General features: G+C 37.0%; 1 long non-coding RNA gene across 2 annotated transcripts in view; it reads left to right on the top strand.

The window, feature by feature from the left end:
• The window catches only part of LOC101692342, a 35495-nt gene that overhangs the window by 10515 nt on the left and 6230 nt on the right, over positions 1-18750 (top strand). Inside the window, exons 2-4 of one of the 2 annotated variants that reach the window (XR_199650.3) lie at positions 6274-6368; positions 6602-6717; positions 16170-16308. This is a non-coding gene — a long non-coding RNA (uncharacterized LOC101692342). The remainder of the gene's footprint in view (positions 1-6273; positions 6369-6601; positions 6718-16169; positions 16309-18750) is intronic. The other variant, XR_001179968.2, reaches the window with a different exon arrangement.

Here is an 18750-nt window from a genome sequence, read left to right as displayed (position 1 = left end):
TATGGTGATGGGAGAATAGTCTTCCACCTGGATCTGAGGCATGCTTTTCTTCTTGGAACCAAAGTAATACTCTTGTTGAACATCTGAACATTTTTTCACAAAGACTTTTTAGTATTTTCTTCTTTCTCTAGCTCCTGCAAGCAACTTTTCAATGACCCCCCCCCGCCAAAAAATGTATACTTCTAACAAACAAACAGACAAATGCAAGCAACACAAAACAAACCATATGTGTGGCATAGGAGCAAACAACAATTCAGACACAGTATTTTTTTCTATCCATGTGCAAAGAAAGCGCCATGACCTTTCCCCTAAGAATTTCTAACCTCTTCTTCCTACTCACCTCTCAGAAGGATAAAGTATTTAGGAGTTGCTCCTGACTTGACCATTTAAGTCCGCCTATATTAGAGATAATTCAGTTTACTTGTTTTACAGTTAGAAAAACACTTAGTACAAACACAATGCAATGGTTTATTCAAAGGACTTAGTTTTTCCAGATGTGAAGTTTATACCTCTAAAGGAGAAAAGATAAATTTTAAAATAATTGTGTTTTTTTTAACCCAGCCCTTTTCCAATCTTAAAAGTTTCCCCCCAAATTGGAATCTAAGTTTCCACTAATATACATTCTTAGATTTAGTCCAGCTACAATGTTTACTGTGAAATTTTGAGGTTTCTTCCTTGGCTTTTAAACATTAAGAATTGGGGGGATAAAAAGTCTGGGAGATAACTGCAGAGGTAATACTAAATCAAGGTGCTAAGGACCTGAAGGAGTTAATGAAGTTTGTGGTAGAATCTCGGCAAGAATCACGGCTCTGTTGTGGTAAAATTTATTATTAAGATGTTGTTAGCCAAGAAAAGTTACAGAATGCTTCTGAGAAGTATCTGCAATAATCATATATATATATATATATATATATATATATATATATATATTTTACATATATATATATGTAAAATAGAACAAAAACCAAAACAAATGATCCGGAATTTACCACTCTGTCTCCAACAGAATCTACATTAAGGAAAATGTCTGGGCATTGAAATACCCTTTGGAATATTAAAAGGGTGCTATGTATTATTTGGTTAAATTGCCAGTATCAGGAAGAAGGATCACTAATAAGGAAATGCTCACTGCTCATTGTTCTAGTAACAATAGACTCAAATGAATAATTGCATGATAGCAGGAGATAGGGCTTCAGTTTATCATAGAAATGCTTCTAATTAGACTTGCTACACCACTGTATGTCTCATCTGAATTGCCCATGTATTATTGATAAACTTTATTGGATTATTTTACATATCATGTATTCATCTTGGTCTGATCAAGGCTCAGTTGTGTATTGCAATTTGCTAACTATGGTTGGTTGGCTGGCGCACTGGAGTTCATCAGCCCCCAGTTCTAATTCAGGACGTCACTGAGGTATGAATAGATTAGGTTATTCTGCAGCCCAGAGGTTGATCCTTTATTAGCTCTTCAGTATTTGATAATTATAATGAAGATCACAACTGCAAGATCTAATTAAGTTTGGAACTTTCCAAAATTGACTTTCTGTAGAAAATTTCATGCTGAATGAATGTGACAATCCAGAAAATTAAAGAAATAGCCTCTTGCATGACTATATTTCATTTTCCTCCTCATACATAGAAGCATAGAATCCTGGGGCTAAAAACAGGGTTGAACAACTTCCTAAATTAAGAACAATTTTGCACATGGCCAAGATTTTAATGTCTATTCCCATCCAAGAAAAGTTTGTACATAATAATGCTTCTCATGGGTATATAGCAGTTTAATTTTCCAAGTGTTTTTACTGGTGTTATCTTGCTTTATCCTCATATCATCTGAATTAGGTGGGAGGGGTGTTTATGATGTGACTTTACACTAAGCTAGTAAGATGTGGGTTCAGTTGGCAGTAAATTAACTTTTGGAGCCACCATTTCTTCCTCTGGAAAATGGGGATGAAAATACTTAACAAGGCTCTTCTGAGGATTAGAAATGGTTTCCAACAAGTCTGACCTTTTTAGTAAGTGGTCGTGGTGATTCTCCCATCTACTGGGCCTTTCTGTCTTTGAGCCAGAATTGTGTCTTAGGCTGAGAGAGTTTGTATTTCCAGGCACATATGCCCACATATGATGAACGTCTCAGCAACAGTATTTCCCCTTAGGATTAGGAGTTGCAGCAAATAATTTGGTTGTATTTTCTATCACCAATACAATTTGCAACTGAGAGAACTAAACTCCTCATCACCAGATTCCATATAAATTCTCAGATAACTGATGTGGTGGTACATTTTCCCCTTCACAGGAGGACAAATTTGCTCAGATGGTACACCATTGTTTCTAACACGTTCACTTGAAACTCGTGTGCTGTACTCTTTGCTCTTCAGCAGACCTCATCGGAACTATCCCGACTGTAAGGTTCATCTTTTTCCTTTTCTTCTGATTTGATTATATTCAGAAGCAGGGTGGTATGATTTAAGAAGGCCAGATTATTGGCAGTGCAGCATGCTTTGAGAGTCCAGGAAGGACTCCCTTAACACAGAGGACCTCCTGTGTGTTTAGACCTCACTCCCAGCCTTTCATCATTGATGTGAGCCAAGTCATCAGTGACTGAGTCCTTTGCAATCAACAGAAGCTTGTTATCACTCATGTCTACTTTATTCTGGTAGTTTGTGAAATTCTCTGAATGGATCAGAAAGCTGAGGAAAATTCAATCTAGTAAGATGCAGGGCAGGTGGATTTTCACTGTGTCAAGTGGTAGATCTCAGGAGAGTCTTGAGTAAAGAACCCTAGATGGGTGCTGAGGAGCACAGGTACTGGTGGGTGGAGAAGCTTGGTGTTCAAAGGGGAGGTAGGACATCACCAAAGTGCTGATGTCTATCAATATGATTTTCTTGGGCTAGATCTGCCATCAAGACTTCTCTTGACACACTTTTTATCTTGCAGGAAACTGAAATCAGTTTAGGTCATCAGCAATTTTCTGGGCTTCTGGCAAGAATAGGCATAGGCTTGCTATAGTGGAGAGGGGGGAGTTAGATTCAGTTCTCCTGGTCTCTCTACTTCCTGTATTCCAAGGCACGCACTTCACTGTTCTAAAAGAACTGGGGAGAGAGACTGCTGTTTCTCTTTAGCCTTTACACGTTCCTTTCTGCTGTTTTCCTCTCTGCCTTGGGAGCTCAGCTGTCACAGTGAAGCAGGTGCCATTCTGTCACACTGAGCAGCCCTTGTTATATCTGAGAGACACAACCACAATTCATTTTACAGCTCCACACGTTAGATAAACCTGCCCACATGTCTAATTGCATTATGTTTTGCCATTCATTTATTAAAGATATTTATGAAACTTCTATGCTGTGCCAGGCCCTGTTGTAGTATTAGAGATACATCTGTGACAGAAGTACAAATAAAAACCTTTGCCCTCAATGGCTGTGCATCCTGGCCAATGAGGTAATGTATGCACTACAATACTGAGAGCAGGCACTTTTCATAGCCCTTTACATGCAATGGTTTATTCAGTACTTACAGGTGGATACTATTATTTGCCTCATAGTGCAGATGAGGAAGCTGAGGGAAGTGATGTGCCCAAGTCATGCTGCTAGTAAGCTATGCGGCTGGGATTTCAACCTAAGCAATAGGAAGGATAGCAAGATTGAATAGTGTTTTTTGTAATACTAAGATTTAATGGCTTCTCTGATGAAAACCTTTTTTAAAAAAATATCTTATTTATTTATTTGAGAGAGAGAGTGCATGAGCAGAGGGAAGAGGCAGAAGCAGACTCCCCACTGAGTAGGGAGCCCGACATGGCACTCAATCCCAGGACCCTGAGATCGTGACAGTGGCCGAAAGCAGCCACTTAACTGATGGAGCCACCCAGGTGCACCTGATAAATAAACCTTTTCAGAGCAATGTAGAAACTGTGCTAGCTTCCAGTTTTCTGTTTTTGTGTCAAATATAGTAGATGTGTTGAAGTGTTAGATCTGATGTAAAACCCTAAATGCATCAGATGAAAGAGAAAGAACAGTCAAAAGTGTATGCTATGTTTTCAGCTGGATTTGGACACTGAATATTTGAGTAACACTGAGTGATTTTCCTGTAATTGGCTAAAATAAAAAAATGAGAACCAGGTAAATGGGTAGTCATCCATATTTGAAAAATTCCATGGTAACCTGCAAGACTTTATGAGCTGCTGACCAAGGAACCCAAACTCCATCATGCGATGGTTATTCTCTTAAAATAACTGGCCTGTCCGCAACCAACCTTTTGGGAATTGCAGGGCTCTGGGAAAACAGCTCTTAAAGAACCGAATACATTCTAGTATCCCTCGGGACAGACAGTAGTGCCTGAAATTTCTGCCTTTTGTCATTTTTATTGCATAAGAGGGTTTATAAAAATCAAATAATATTAGGAATAATTACAACTCTTATCTAATCTTTTAATAGTTAATTGATAGAAAATAGGAAAAACATGGAGCAGAATATGGTTGGAAGATAGATCAATTAAAAATAAGGAAGAAAATAAACTTAGAGAATTATGGTAAGAGTACTTACCTCTAAATTACATCTCCTGACAAAATTTGTCTGCTTCCCTACCAGAAGGTAGGGACCATGGGGTTGAGGCTTTCTTCTGCTCATTGCTTTGTCTCTAATGTCTAAGCAGTTTAGACATATAACAAGTGCTCAGTCTGTATTTGTTGAGACAATGGTTAAGTGAACACCAACAGATTAAAGGAAATAATACATAATTGCTGAATAAAGTTTCAATTGACATGGTTCCGAATACTTAAGGAAGATCCCCTTTTCAGATCAAGACAGTTATAAGACTTGGTTATAATTTTATTATCTCTAATGACTATCATCTAAATGACAGGATTTTAAGCTCAGTAACAGGAAGATACTGTTTGTTTTCTTCTTTCTTAAACCACTATTGAATGAATAATAAATGAGTTGGCAGGCCAAAACAAGAGAAAAAAAGTGAACTAGGGGATAAGTAGGAAGTACTGCATTATTGTTTTAAGAGTCAGACTAGCCAATTTATCTGGTGAATAGGAAGAAAAGAATAGGGCAACATAGAAAGAAAAAGATACTACTTTAAATCTGTATTTTACTTTACTTTAAAAAAGATTTTATTTATTTGAGAGACAGAGAATGAGAGAGAGCCTGAGAGAGGTGAGGGTTGTGGGTCGGGGAGAAGCAGGGACTCTGATGTGGGACTTGATTCCAGCACTCCAGGATCAAGATCTGAGCCGATGGCAGTTGCTTAACCAACTGAGCCACCCAGGTACCCTTAAATCTATATTTTAAAATCTGACTCTTCTTGTGCTTTGGGTCCACTTCTGTACAGTGGGCTCCCAATAAATGTTTATTGACTGCTCTATTGATTTCCCATTTTCCACTCCAAAATCAGCAAGTCTAACCCAAATAATGCCCCAATTTTAAATGGATTAAAAATAAACATTTATTTAATTTTTGCTATGCTGATGTTATTGAGACCACTTTTTGCTTATTGCTAGAACCAAGATGCAAATTACCGAGACTCCAGAACTCATCTATCTCTTCACCTCTCACACTTCCTCACTGCCAATTCATTTATTCCTCCTGTCAGTAAATGTTCACTACCCGTCACCACAGCATCTGGCATATGATGGGGACTCAACATATAATTCATTTATTTTTATTTTAAAAAGCACCCTCTTTGATGTGTGCAGGATAAGTTGGAAAGAGGTAAGTCAAGGGGAGTGGTTAAGTGTAATTGTCTTGAAAAACTTTGATCATACAGAATAAAACTCTTGACTTTATACCCACCCCCACCCAATATGTAAGTTTGTGACTTATGTCATAAATGTGGCATTGATTGCCACATTTTTGGATTCATGGATTCATATACTATATGCAACATAAAACACACAGAAACAGAAATAAGAAAGGATGCCATGAAAATGGGGAAAAAACCACAAAAACAAAAACAAAAAAGCAAACCCAGCTCACAATGTTTTTCTGTCATGCTCTCTTTTATAATAACTAACCAGGATCTCAAAGCATAATACTAATACCTTGGGAAGATAGGGGTATAAATCCTTATTTCAGAGAGTCTTTATAATTTTGAAACTTTCTGAATTTTTGTCAGATGTCGCTAGATGTCCATTGTTTATACCTCCTCATGCTGCTAACAAAGACCTTGTTCTAGAAATAGGGAAGGTTTCATGTTTCCATTTGCTTGAGGTTTGTTTGTGCTTGTGTTTTTGGATTACTTTAAATTTTTGTACGTTCTTGTTTTCTGCAGTAATCCTTTTAAGCCCCGTGTCATGCAGTGAGACCTGCTTTTGTTAAAATGAGATAATATGATATGGAAATCCACTTGAGTACTATGATGCTTGGGTAAGTTGAAAGCAAATAAAAATGTTCGTATCACAATGCCAACCCTTCCGTGTTGTAGAACGCTCACTCTTTCTGCAAGATTTCTTTGCCAATCTGACATGATGTGTGAACATCTGATATGCAGACCAAGAAAGGGTACAGAATAAATTTGTATATTATATAAAAGTAAAGTTCAGTCTTTTCTCTAGCTTTGGGTAAAAAAAATAGGACAATCTAGTGTTTTCTTCCCACAGCCCAGGGAATCATCATAGGAATCCCTGGAGTCTCCATGCCTACCTTTTGATGTTGTTGCCCTAGAGGGTGCCAAAAGGAAGCAGTGGAAGTGGAGATCTGAAGAAAAATACATGAGGTAAAGCAAGTGAATGTGGTGCTAATACCTTGCTCTTTCAACAATCCTTGTTGAATCAACTGAGTTTTCAGTTTTTTTAATTTCTACCACAACTCTTATTTTGGTCCATAACTTATATCTGACGTACTACAAGGCATAATTATAATTTTAGGTTATTATACTTTTTTATTTGTATTTATGTGTTTTTTCAAAATGTTACAGCATGGCATGCATTGTGAGGTATAAACAAAGAAAATCTAATCATAGCTGAAAAATTTCAGAAATAAAGTCTTTGCAATATTATTTTAAATTAAAAAATAAAAAGAACCAAATTAAATGCAGAAAATGTTTTCTGTTTATTTTCCAAAGATTTGTATGTTACATAGTAACAATAGTTGGCAATTTTTGCAAGGTATATGTTAGAGAATCTTAAACCTGTCTGAAATTTTAAAAATAAATATGCCCTTGATAATTTTCTTTATATTATATATATACCTATTATATTACATATGTCATATTAGATATTATGTATAACAAATGTAACATAGAATCATGTTATAGTTATAGTTTATAAATTACATATCCCTTTTTAATTTAATTTTTCTTTATTCTGTTATTTATTTTTGTCACTTCTTCAGTCATAAACATCTCCACCAGAATGCCGGCAGAAGAAATAAAAAGGTGCAGCCAAGCAATTTAATTCTGTCTTACAAGAGCAATAACAAAAATCAGTGTTTATGTCTGACTTTTAGCTTACTAAATGTTTTCACATTTTTTTTTAAGATTTTATTTATTTATTTGATAGGCGGAGATCACAAGTAGAGAGGCAGGCAGAGAGAGAGGAGGAAGCAGGCTCCCCGCTGAGCAGAGCGCCCGATGCGGGGCTTGATCCCAGGACCCTGAGATCATGACCTGAGCCGAAGGCAGAGGCTTTAACCCACTGAGCCACCCAGGCGTTCCCACATTTATCTTTTTACTTGATTCTGCCAACATTCTTAAAGTAGATATTAATATTATTAGTAGTATTATGTCCCCATTTTATAGATGAGGAAGTTAACTGTGGAGTGACTGGCTCAAGGGCTTTCTGTCCAACAAGTATAAGAGCTAGGACTTGAGATCTCACAACTGTTTCTTTTTTTTTTTCTTGAATAATATTCTGTTATCTTTGTGTATCCAATTATACAATGCATTATAATGCAGTTCTAGTAGGGGCTATAAGGGGAAGAAAGGTTAGACCTTTCAAAATCCTTTAAATATGAGACATACCAAATTAAAAAGAAATAATGTACAGAAAATAATAGACATCAATATATCAACTGTCAATTTAAGTAAATTATTAATATTTTGCAAAATTCACTTCACTTTTCCATCATTAAATACATCTGTTAATACTATAGAATATTAATGTCTCAGGTTTTTGGTTTCATTCCTTTTTTCTTCTTATTCCTTAATTATTCTGAAGTGTAATAGATTATTTCCAATTGTTTTATATCTTTTAATGTCTTTCATAATAACTATATTATTTGGGTTTAAAAACTTATGTATATAAGTCTGTGTGTTGAGGGCGGGAGCATTATGCCATATGTTTTAATTGGCAACTTGTTTTTTCTTCATTTTGACATCATGGTGTAAGGATTTAATTCATTCATTACACTCTTGTTCAATATTTCATTGCATGAATAAGCCACATCACATTTCCTAATTGAGACAGCTTGGGTGTTTGTGCTTTTTTCTGTCACAAACATTGCTACAGTAAATACCCTTAGTATGTCTCCTTTTCCATGCACTTGAGAGACTTTAAGGTAGATGTAAGAAGAGTAAGTTCTGGGTTTTAAGGTATGTGCACCAATACCCTTCCAAGGAATTCCTAATTGTTTACCAACATGGTGGTATCAATTTGCACTCTTACCAAAATTTTCATATTCCAATGTGCTTATTTTCATAGTATTACTAGGCTATTCATTTTGTCAACCAAATGGGTATGAAATAGTGTTTTCATTGTTGAACATTTATGTCCTTGCTTTTAGTGAAGTTGAAAAATTTCAAGTATTTTATCAACAAGTCATGCTTCTTTTGCTTGTGTTTCCTGATATCTTTGCCCTTTCTGATACTTTGTTTCTACTGTGTTACTTGTCTTTTCCTTATTGATTCATGGTCGTTTTATATATTCTGAATTCTAATCTGTTTTTAGCGGTAAGGATTATAAATACCTTCTAATTTGTGGTTTGTCTTTTATTTTATTTTTATTCTTTGTTTAGAAAATACTTCTACTCCCTAAGTTTTTGCACAGAAAACTTTAAATCCTATGATCTCATTTGAAATGGCCTCTACTTTTTTCATTATGATGAGATTCCACTTAACACCAAAGATTTAAAATTTTAAAAACAAATGACTGGAAAGAAGCCAATTTGAAAAGGCTACATACTATATAATTCCAACTATATGACATTCTGGAAAAAGCAAAACTATGGAGACAGTAAAAACATTAGGGGTTGCCAGGGGCTTAGCGGGGGCGGGGAGGGAGGATGAATAGAGGGAACACGGGATTTTTAGGTCAGTGAAATTCTTCTGTGTGGTACTGCAATGCTTGATGAATGACATTATACATTTATCAAAACTCATAGAACATACAAACACAAGCAGTAAGTTACAATGTCAACTACGGACTTTAATTAAAAATGTATCCTTATTGGTTCAACAATGATAACAAATGCATCACACTGATGCATGATGTTAACAATAGGGGAAAACAAATTGGAGGATCAGGGAGTATACTGGAACTCTGTGCACTTTCTGCTCATTTTTTTCTGTAACATAAAACTTCTCTAAAAAAAATAAAAGTCTATTAATTTAAAGGAATGCATTCTCTGACAATGAATACTTCTTTTCCTCATATGAAAGTGATTAGAACCCTGAAGGAAGTATTAGAAAAGATATGGTTTTGGGGCACTTGGACAGCTCGGTGGGTGAAGCATCCAACTCTTGATTTCAGCTCAAGTCATGATCTTGGGGTCATGAGATTGAGCCCCATGTTGGACTGCATGCTCAGCGGGGAATCTGCTTGAGATTCTCTTCACCATCTCCCTGTGCTGCCCCCCTCCACCACTTTCTCTCTCTTTCTTCCTCTCTAAACTAAATAAATAAATAAAATCTTAAAAAAAGAAAAAGAACTGGTTTTGTAAGTCAGGGATAAATTATCTGGTGATGAGGGGGGTACCCAGGTCTTGATAGGTATATGCTTGTTGTCCTGCTGTAATTATTAATATCATCTACTATTGTTCTCAAAAACTGTCCCATTTAGACAATAAATTATATGACCATCTTGACCCCCTACAAGCTTGGCTCTCAAATATGAGAGATACAGATTTCTTTGACTAAAATCGGTTGGAAGGTGGTTTATAGATGTCTTCCAAGTTTCCCTCAATTCTTGGTGTAAGAAGCTTACTTTTCAGTATGATGATTACCTCTGGCTCTGTGCTCAGGAATGACAGTTATAATTAATAACTGGGGAAAAATCATAGTTTATGCTAGAAGACAAGTGTGTTGTCAGTAGAGGTGTGTGTTAGAAAGCAGCAGGTCTGACTCGCTGGGGAAACAGAATTGAAATATTTCTTCTTGATGTGAAGCCATTGAGAATTGCCATTCTCAATTCTGCTTCGCTCTTTACCTTGCTCTGCTAGCTCCTGTACAGGGCCAAGGGTACCTGGGCTTGAGTTCAGTTGTACGATGTGGTCTAAGATAAGACACACAATCTTTTGGGGCCTCAAGCTTTCTCATTTGGAAAATAAGACACTTGAGTTAGATAATCATTTTCTTTTAGTTCTAAACTTGTATGATTATGTGTTCTACAACTTTTAGGTGTGCTGCTGAAGCCAAGAGTAGTGAGAGATAAGTCTAGAAAAGTAAATGAGGCAAAAAAAAGTAGAGGTTATGAGAAGTTTAGAGTTGGGTCTTGTACTTCCAGGTGTGACAGGGCTGCTGGCATCAACCAAACATTCCCACTGAGAATAACTAGAAAATCAGATACAATACAATAAATAATTGTTTGAAGGAGGCGGTGAGAACCAGCTGGTATTTGAGGGACATGATTAGGGAGAGAAGGGAATAGCATCTTATACTTCATTTGTCCCTTCTGGAGATCAGCTGATTGTCGCTGTGAGTTCTGTGCTTGAGAATCTGGGGCAGCTCTTACTAAGAGACACAGGAGCTGGCAAAGCTTTGGCAGTCATGTGGGGCTGGAGAGACAAAGCTCAGATTTCAGGGCTGTTAGAACAGCCAGGACTTGAAGGTCCAAGTTCCTGAAGTAAAGAAAAGCACAGAGAAGTAAGCCTGACTCTCAGTTTTTTGTTGTTTGTTTTTGGAACATGTTAAAATCTCAAAAAGAAACACACACACACATGCGCGAGTGAAAGATTTATTTATTTGAGAGAAAGAAAGCAGGGGGACAGGCAGTGGTAGAGGGAGAGAGAGAATCTCAAGCAGACTCCCCACTAAGTGTGAAGCCTGACTCAGAGCCAGATCTCCTGACCCTGAGGTCATGACCTGAGCCAAAATCAAGTGTTGGATGCTTAACTGACTGAGCCACCCAGGTGCCCCAGGAACTTGCTAAATTCTTAAGTTCTTAGAACTTAAGAAATAAAGCAAAAATGTACTGACAGCTAATGTGGAGTTGTTGGCATCTTCATAGCCTCAAGGAGAAGGAAGAAAATAGGGTTTAGGATATGTTGAAGAAGGGCCCTAATCCCAGGCTTTCAGTCAGGATCTCTCGGAGGCTATACTCCAGAACAGTGGGGGCAGAGGGAAGAGAGTAAATTGAAGCTTACTAAGATTGAAATTCAGTCTCAGCTCAGCTCAGTTGTGGATTAGATGAAGGCATTTTTTTTTTTTTCTCTCACTGAGTGGGGAAGATGACAGAGGATACTATCTTAAGACTGTACACATTTTCATACAGGATAGATAATATTCAGTAAAAGCATTTATGCACATATACACACAAAAAACAGGTCCAGTATTTTTTTTTTAAAAGATTTTTATTTATTTATTTGACACAGAGAGAGATCACAAGTAGGCAGAGAGGCAGGCAGAGAGAGAGGAAGGGAAGCAGGCTCCCCACTGAGCAGAGAGCCCGATGCTGTGCTCGATCCCAGGACCCCAGGATCATGACCCAAGCCGAAGGCAGAGGCTCAAGCCACTGAGCCACCCAGGCGCCCCCAGGTCTGGTATTTTAAAAAACATAATACGAAGTGGTGTATAGGACATAAACCTTCATTTAGAGCCCCTGATAAAAGCAGCATATAGACAGGAACAAGAGAAGGTGGGGGTTGCTGTGAGGACATTTACCCACATCTCTATAAGGAACAATTACATCAGTTTGGGCACTTTGTATTGTAAATGACAGAAACCCTATTTCTAACAGCCTGAAACAACCAAAATAATTTATTGGCTTATTAGCTGTAAAATCCATAGATGATGGGGCTAGGTTTCTGGATTTGTTTTTGGGGTTCAACTCTGTCATCAAAGACAGTTTCACTTTTGGAGTGTCAGCTGTAAATCTTCCCTCAGAGCAGCAAAATGGCTTCAGTAATTCCAGACTTCACATACGCACAATGCTTTAGAAGAAAGGATATGGCTGTGGACTAGTAGTTTTCTCAGAATTGTGAGAAACGTTCTAGAGATAAAGCCTCCAGGAAACATTTTTCTCAGAACAAACTGGCATAGATTGGGTTCAGTGTCAATTACCGGACATATACCTGTGACCAATAACTCCGACAGTTGACTTAGGAAGGTTCTAATTGGTCTAAAACAACCACAGCCCCCTCGTAAAGCAGAACACTACACATCCCAACAGCAGGGTAGGAGGTGTTGGGGAAGCATAGTCAACAGCTGCTATGGAAGTTTTGAATAAATATGTGCGCGGTGAAAGAAACATGCAACTATTAAAAAAAAAAAAAAAGGCTGGGGCACCTGGGTGGCTCAGTTGGTTGAGTGTCTGCCTGCTGCTCAGGGCTCAGGTCATGATCTCCATGGTCCTGGGATCAGTCCCATGCTGGGCTCTCCACTCAGCGGGGAGCCTGCTTCTGCTGCTGCTTCCTCTGCCCCACCCCCTCTCCTCCCGCCTTGTGCTCTTTCTCTCAAATAAATAAATAAGGTCTTTAAAGAAAAAAGCCTAGAAAAAAGAGAAAATATATAATTATTGCAGGTAAAGGACCGTTCCAGAAGAACATGTGTTATAAAAAAGAAGAACATTTTCTACAGGAAATGTTGGGAACTGTCGGATTTAAGGTGATTAAATACACAAAGGAAAAGAATAAGAAGATAGTGTAAATTAAAAGAGGATATTGCTAAGCCAATTTATAAAAAGACCTTCAGTAAAAATAGCTACATTACGGGATTAATTTATAAATTAGAAATAGAGCAGTAGAGAATCAACATGGGTACCAATCAAACCAATAACATGGGGAGATTCTTAGGAAAATGAGCAAAATAGAGCAGAGAAGATGAAGAAATGATGTCCAAAAGAGGCTGTAATATATATGAAGCCAGAAATTGGAGATTATATGTGTCAATAATTGGTGTTTCCTGAAGTAGAGAATAATATAGGAAGAAAATGGTCTATTTTCAAAGATGTAATAGAAAACTCCCCTGAAATGAAAGAAAATATGATCCTATACATTAAAAATGTGTCCCTCTGTACTAGGAAAAACTGTTGTCAAAAAACATGTAAACACACATCCTGGGAAAGATAATTGGATATCAAACCCCTTCCCCTACCAAAAAAAAAAAAAAAAAAAAAAAAAGCCTTTGTTTTAAATTCAGAAAATGGAAATCTCCCTCAAGGATAAATAATCAATCTGACCCATAGATTTAAGGTTATTCTACCAAAAGTCTGAAGTTTGCCTGAATGGGTTTGTGCACACGTATGTGTGTACACGCTGATTTTTACATGGAACTTGACAAGGAATTTAAAATTTATACCAAAGCACAAAGGGTAAATAATAACCAAACCCTCCTGAAGAAGAACAAGATGGAAGAGACTTGACTTCCAAAGCTACAATTATCTAGAATAATTGTGACCATATGACACTGGCACAGGAGGAAGAGATATATAACATAGTAGATGATCCCTAAACATAGCAACTTATATAATGAAAGGATTTATGACAGAGTTGGACTGCAGGTCAGTGATGAGGAATGGACTTTTCAGTCTATGCTAGGATGGACTTCTGAACTGTGCTAGGATGATTGGTTAGACATGGGTTCCCTCTCTCGCTGTCTCTCTCTCTCTCTCTGCCCAATAAAATCTTAAAAAGAAAAAAGAAATAAGAAGAAATTACAATATCTTAGGTAAAGGAGTTCTTAAGACATAAAAAGAGGGTACAACATACAGGGAAAAACTTGGATAAATTTGACTCATGTAAAACCAGGGACTGCTGTTTATCAAAAGATGCCTTAAAGATGGTGTTGGCAAAGGTTTACAGTAATCAGAACTCTTCAGCATTGCTGGTGGAAATATAAATTTGTACAGCCATCTTGGAAAACAGTTTGTATTATCTCATAAATAATGCCAGCTACCCTGCTTCCTTGATACGCCCTAGAGAAAATGATGTACCTCAGCCCCAGGACATGATATAAGAATGTTTGCAGCAACACATTTTCTAGAAGTTAAAGCAAATGGACACACAGACACTGGAAATACCAAATACCGCTCAGGTAGATAATGGATGAATTCTTTGTGGATGCACTCCATGAATGCTAGAAACCTGTGTGAAGAAACTGCCTCTACTATGAGAACATGGAAAAAAATCTCAGGAACATAATTTTGAGGGGAACAAAGCAAATCATGGCAGGATACATAGGATATGATTCTATTTGTATGCAAAGCAAAGGTTGAATCAATTTCTCCGAAATTACTGAGCTGGAAAAAATAGTGGCAGAATCAATGAATAAATATAGGAGTTGCATCGTTGAAAAATCAAAACCAAACCATATACTAGATAAAGCTGTCTAAAGTAATCAAAAAACAAAACAGAAGAAACACAAATATATATACAATTAAAATATATCTGTTTTTGGTTGCTGCTTTTCCAAATTACCACAGGTTTTTTTGTTTGTTTTCTCTCTCTCTGTGTCTCTCTTTTTAAAGATTTATTTCTTTATTTGACAGAAGCAGCAGAGGGAGAGGGAAAAGCAGACTCCCCACTGAGCAAGGAGTCTGTTGCAGGACTGGATCCCAGGACCTTGGGATCATCACCTGAGTTGAAGGCAGCTGTTTAATCAGCTGAGCCACCCAGGTGTCCCAAATTACCACAAAGTGGCTTAAAACAACACAAACTTATTATCTCAAAATTCTGTAGGTCAGAAGTGTAGGTGGGCTTAGATGATCATCAGGTTCCTCTGGCCCAGGGATGAAAGGGATGAATGAAGGTGTCAACCTGAGCTCTCATTCTGAGATGCTGGGGAAGAGTCTGCTTTCGTAGTTCATTTAAGCACTGGCAAAGTTTAATCACTTCCTTGTGATTGTAGGGCTGAGGTTACTGCTTCCTTGCTGCCTCCAGTGAGGAGCCTCTCTCAGCTCCTTCAAACCAGCAGCTGTGTGTCAAATCCTTCTCATACTTCTAATCTTGCCCATGTTTTTCATTCTGCCATATTTTCTGACTCCAGTCAGAGAAAGTTCTGTGCTTTTAAGGGTTTCTGTGCTCTGATTGTGTCCCCCAGGATAATCCAAGAAATTCTTCCCTTCTCAAGGTCTATAGCCTTATCCTATCTGCAAGTACCATAACATATTAAAAAATTGGGGGCTTAGGGCATGGGCACTGGGCAAGGGGTCAGAGAGACTGAGCATTCATCTGCATACTATAAAAAAAATAAGGAAAGAGAAATAACCCCTGATGCAGAAAAACACAACATATATTATAAAGCACGGATCTATGCAAATAAGTGTGAAAACCTACCGAAACAGACAATTTTGTAAGAAAACATAATTTACTAAATTTGTCATGAAAAGAGGCAGGCAAAAAATCTCTCCATGGGAGGGAACTAAGACTATCAAATTTCCTACAAAAGCACCAGTCCAAATGTTTCACAGTTGATTTTTTCAAAACTTCACGAAATAGATGATATCCAGTGTCATCTACATGGTCCGAGAAAATTGAGAAAAGGATATGCCAGCTATTATTTATTGGTATCCAGCCTCTTATCTGACCATCTGTATTCTCTTCTGTATTTCGAGGATCTGGAAGCAGGGCTCTTTCTAGCAGGGTTCTGGTTAATTCTGCCAGCTGGAGGCACTAATGTAAGATTAGGAAGGGGGAAGAATGGAGAAGCCAAGTTCTCCTTCTGGCAGTGGTGGCCTGTCCAGGGCTGGTGTGAGCGGGCTGCTGAGTAGCTGTGAAGGGGGTGGTAGTGGTCCAAAGGCAGCAGTGGCCACAACGACTACGTGGTTACTTTTTCCAACCTGCAGCTGCTTCTTGTAGGTCCTGATCTCAGGGTGAGATCTTGCTCTTCCAGCCCTACCAAACATCTTGAGACTGGACTTCTATTTCAACTCCCTCTCTGCTGGAAATATCCTGAATGCTTCCCGTGCTTCTTACTGGAATCTGACGGATACAGAAGGTAAGCATTTGAGTTGTTTTTATAAAGCTGCTCAAATTGATCCCATAATCTGACAAACACAGCATAAAAAGGAAATGTCAAACTGATCTTATTAATGAATGTCAGTGCAAAACTTCTAAATAAAATGTTATATCAAATATTAAAATAAAAACAGAGTTTAATGAATACTTCTATAAGTAATAAATCATGAATAACTGGGGCTCATCTCAAAGTCATTTGTCATATCAATATGTCAAAAGAGGACAAGGGAATGAAATAACAGGTGTAAATTTTCCAAAGAGGGAGACAAATTTGTTTTTCATGGTAATGTACTTATATAGCCCCAAAGAATCAGCTGAAAAGCTATTAGACACAATATGAATATTTAATAAAGTGCCTGGTTACAAAATTAATCTATAAAATAATTAGCTTTTGGTTTTAAAAACAGTAACTGATACGAAAGAAAATATCTTCGTTACAAAAGCAAGGAAAAAAATAAAGCCAGAGAAAAGCTTTTGAAAATGCGCAAACCTGCATGAAGAGAACTTTAGAACGCTGACCAGGGCGTAGAAAGAGGACTGAAGGGGCTTCTGGGTGGCTCAGTCATTAAGCATCTGCCTTCTACTCCCTTGGGTCATGATTCCAGGGTTCCTGGGATGGAGACCTGCCTCGGGGTGGGGGCGGAGGGGTGGGTACCCGCTCAGTGGGGAGCCTGCTTCTCCCTCTCCCTCTGCTGCTCCCTCTACTTGTGTTCCCTCTCTGTCTCTCTCTCTCTCAAATAAATAAAGAAAACCAAAAAAAAAAAAAAAAGCAGACTGAAGACATGAAAAGAGGCATCTTATATTTTGGTTAGTAAGCTTCACGCTGCAGAGATAGCAATCCTTTGTAAAAAAAATCTGCTAAAACCATATATACATTCTCATCAAAATACTGGAATGTTTAATTTTAATTTTTTAACTTTTTGATTTTGACAAAATAATTCTAAAATACAAATTTGGGTGAATATAAATTTGGGTGAATACTGAGAACAAAAAAGAAATGTGGGGGTCTAATGGTATCCAAGAATAAAATGTACCATGAATGCAACATTAATTAAAACAGTATGGCATTGATGCAGGAATAAAGCTGATGACCATGAACCAGAGCAGGAAGTTCAAAATAAACTCATGTACCTAGGAGAGTCAGCCTGTGATACAGATGACTTTTCAAATCTTTGAAAGTATGCACTTCTTAATATATACTAATAGGATAATTAGCTCACTTGAATGACACAAATTTAAATGAGTCCTGATTCCCTCTTCTCTCATTGTATCAAAATAAATTCCAAATTAGTTTAAAAAAAGTAATGTGTAAGTGAAAATTACAAATATTAGAAGGGCATATGAGTAAATTTGTTTTTATACTTTGAATGAAGAGAAAGCTCTTTTAAGAATAAACCCAGCAACTATAAAGAAAAATAACTGATATATTTTGAGTGTAAGTATTAAAAAATTTTTCTGTTAAGTAAGATTAATGGATGGATGGATGGATGAATAGAGTCAAATGACAAATTTATTTCACAGATTAAAAAATAGTTATAGTTAAAATAACTATATATAATAACTAAATAATATTATAAATAATAACTTATATTATATATTATATTTAATATATTATATAATAACTAAATAAATATTATATGTAACGAAAATAACTAAATATAAATAACTATTAAAAATAGTTATAAAATATATCAAGCAGAAGGATTGAATCTTTCAACAGACAGAAAAGCTCATTAAAATCAATGTGAAAAAGATTAACTGACAATCTAACAGAAAAATGGTCAAAGGATATGAATAGTCAAAGGGAAAAATATAAATGGTTAATAACTTTAGGAATAGTACTAGTACTAAAGTTAAAATAGTCCTAAAGTTAATTAATTATTCAAAATTAATATAATGCAGGGGCGCCTGGGTGACTCAGTGGGTTAAAGTCTCTGCCTTCGGCTCAGGTCATGATCTCAGGGTCCTGGGATCCAGCCCCGCATTGGGCTCTCTGCTCAGCAGGGAGCCTGCTTCCTCCTCTTTCTCTGCCTGCCTCTCTGCCTATTTGTGATCTCTGTCTGTCAAATAAAAAAATAAATAATCTAAAAAATTTAATGAAATTCAATTGGAAACAATAAAACACACTTAATCATTAATCACATTAGGGAAAATGAAACAAGTCTATAATCCCATTGTTGGTAAATAGAATACAGTGACTAATACACTTGGTGTAAGTATAAAATGGTACAATGTTTTTGGAGGTAAATAGGCAGTTTTGATACACACCTTAAATTCATATATCCCATAAAGGAACAATGGAGATTTCCCTGCGTATTTCATTTATATATTAAACACATAATCTATTGAACACTTACTATGTGCTGTTCTCTGTGTTCACTACCAGGGATACAGCAGTGATCAAGAAAGTCTTTGTCCGTAA

This window comes from Mustela putorius, unplaced genomic scaffold, assembly GCF_011764305.1.
Source record: "Mustela putorius furo isolate JIRA1106 unplaced genomic scaffold, ASM1176430v1.1 tig00003898_pilon_pilon_pilon, whole genome shotgun sequence".
Lineage (NCBI taxonomy): Eukaryota > Metazoa > Chordata > Mammalia > Carnivora > Mustelidae > Mustela > Mustela putorius.
Note: the sequence above shows the minus strand (reverse complement) of the source record. Positions and strands in the feature narration are given on the sequence as shown.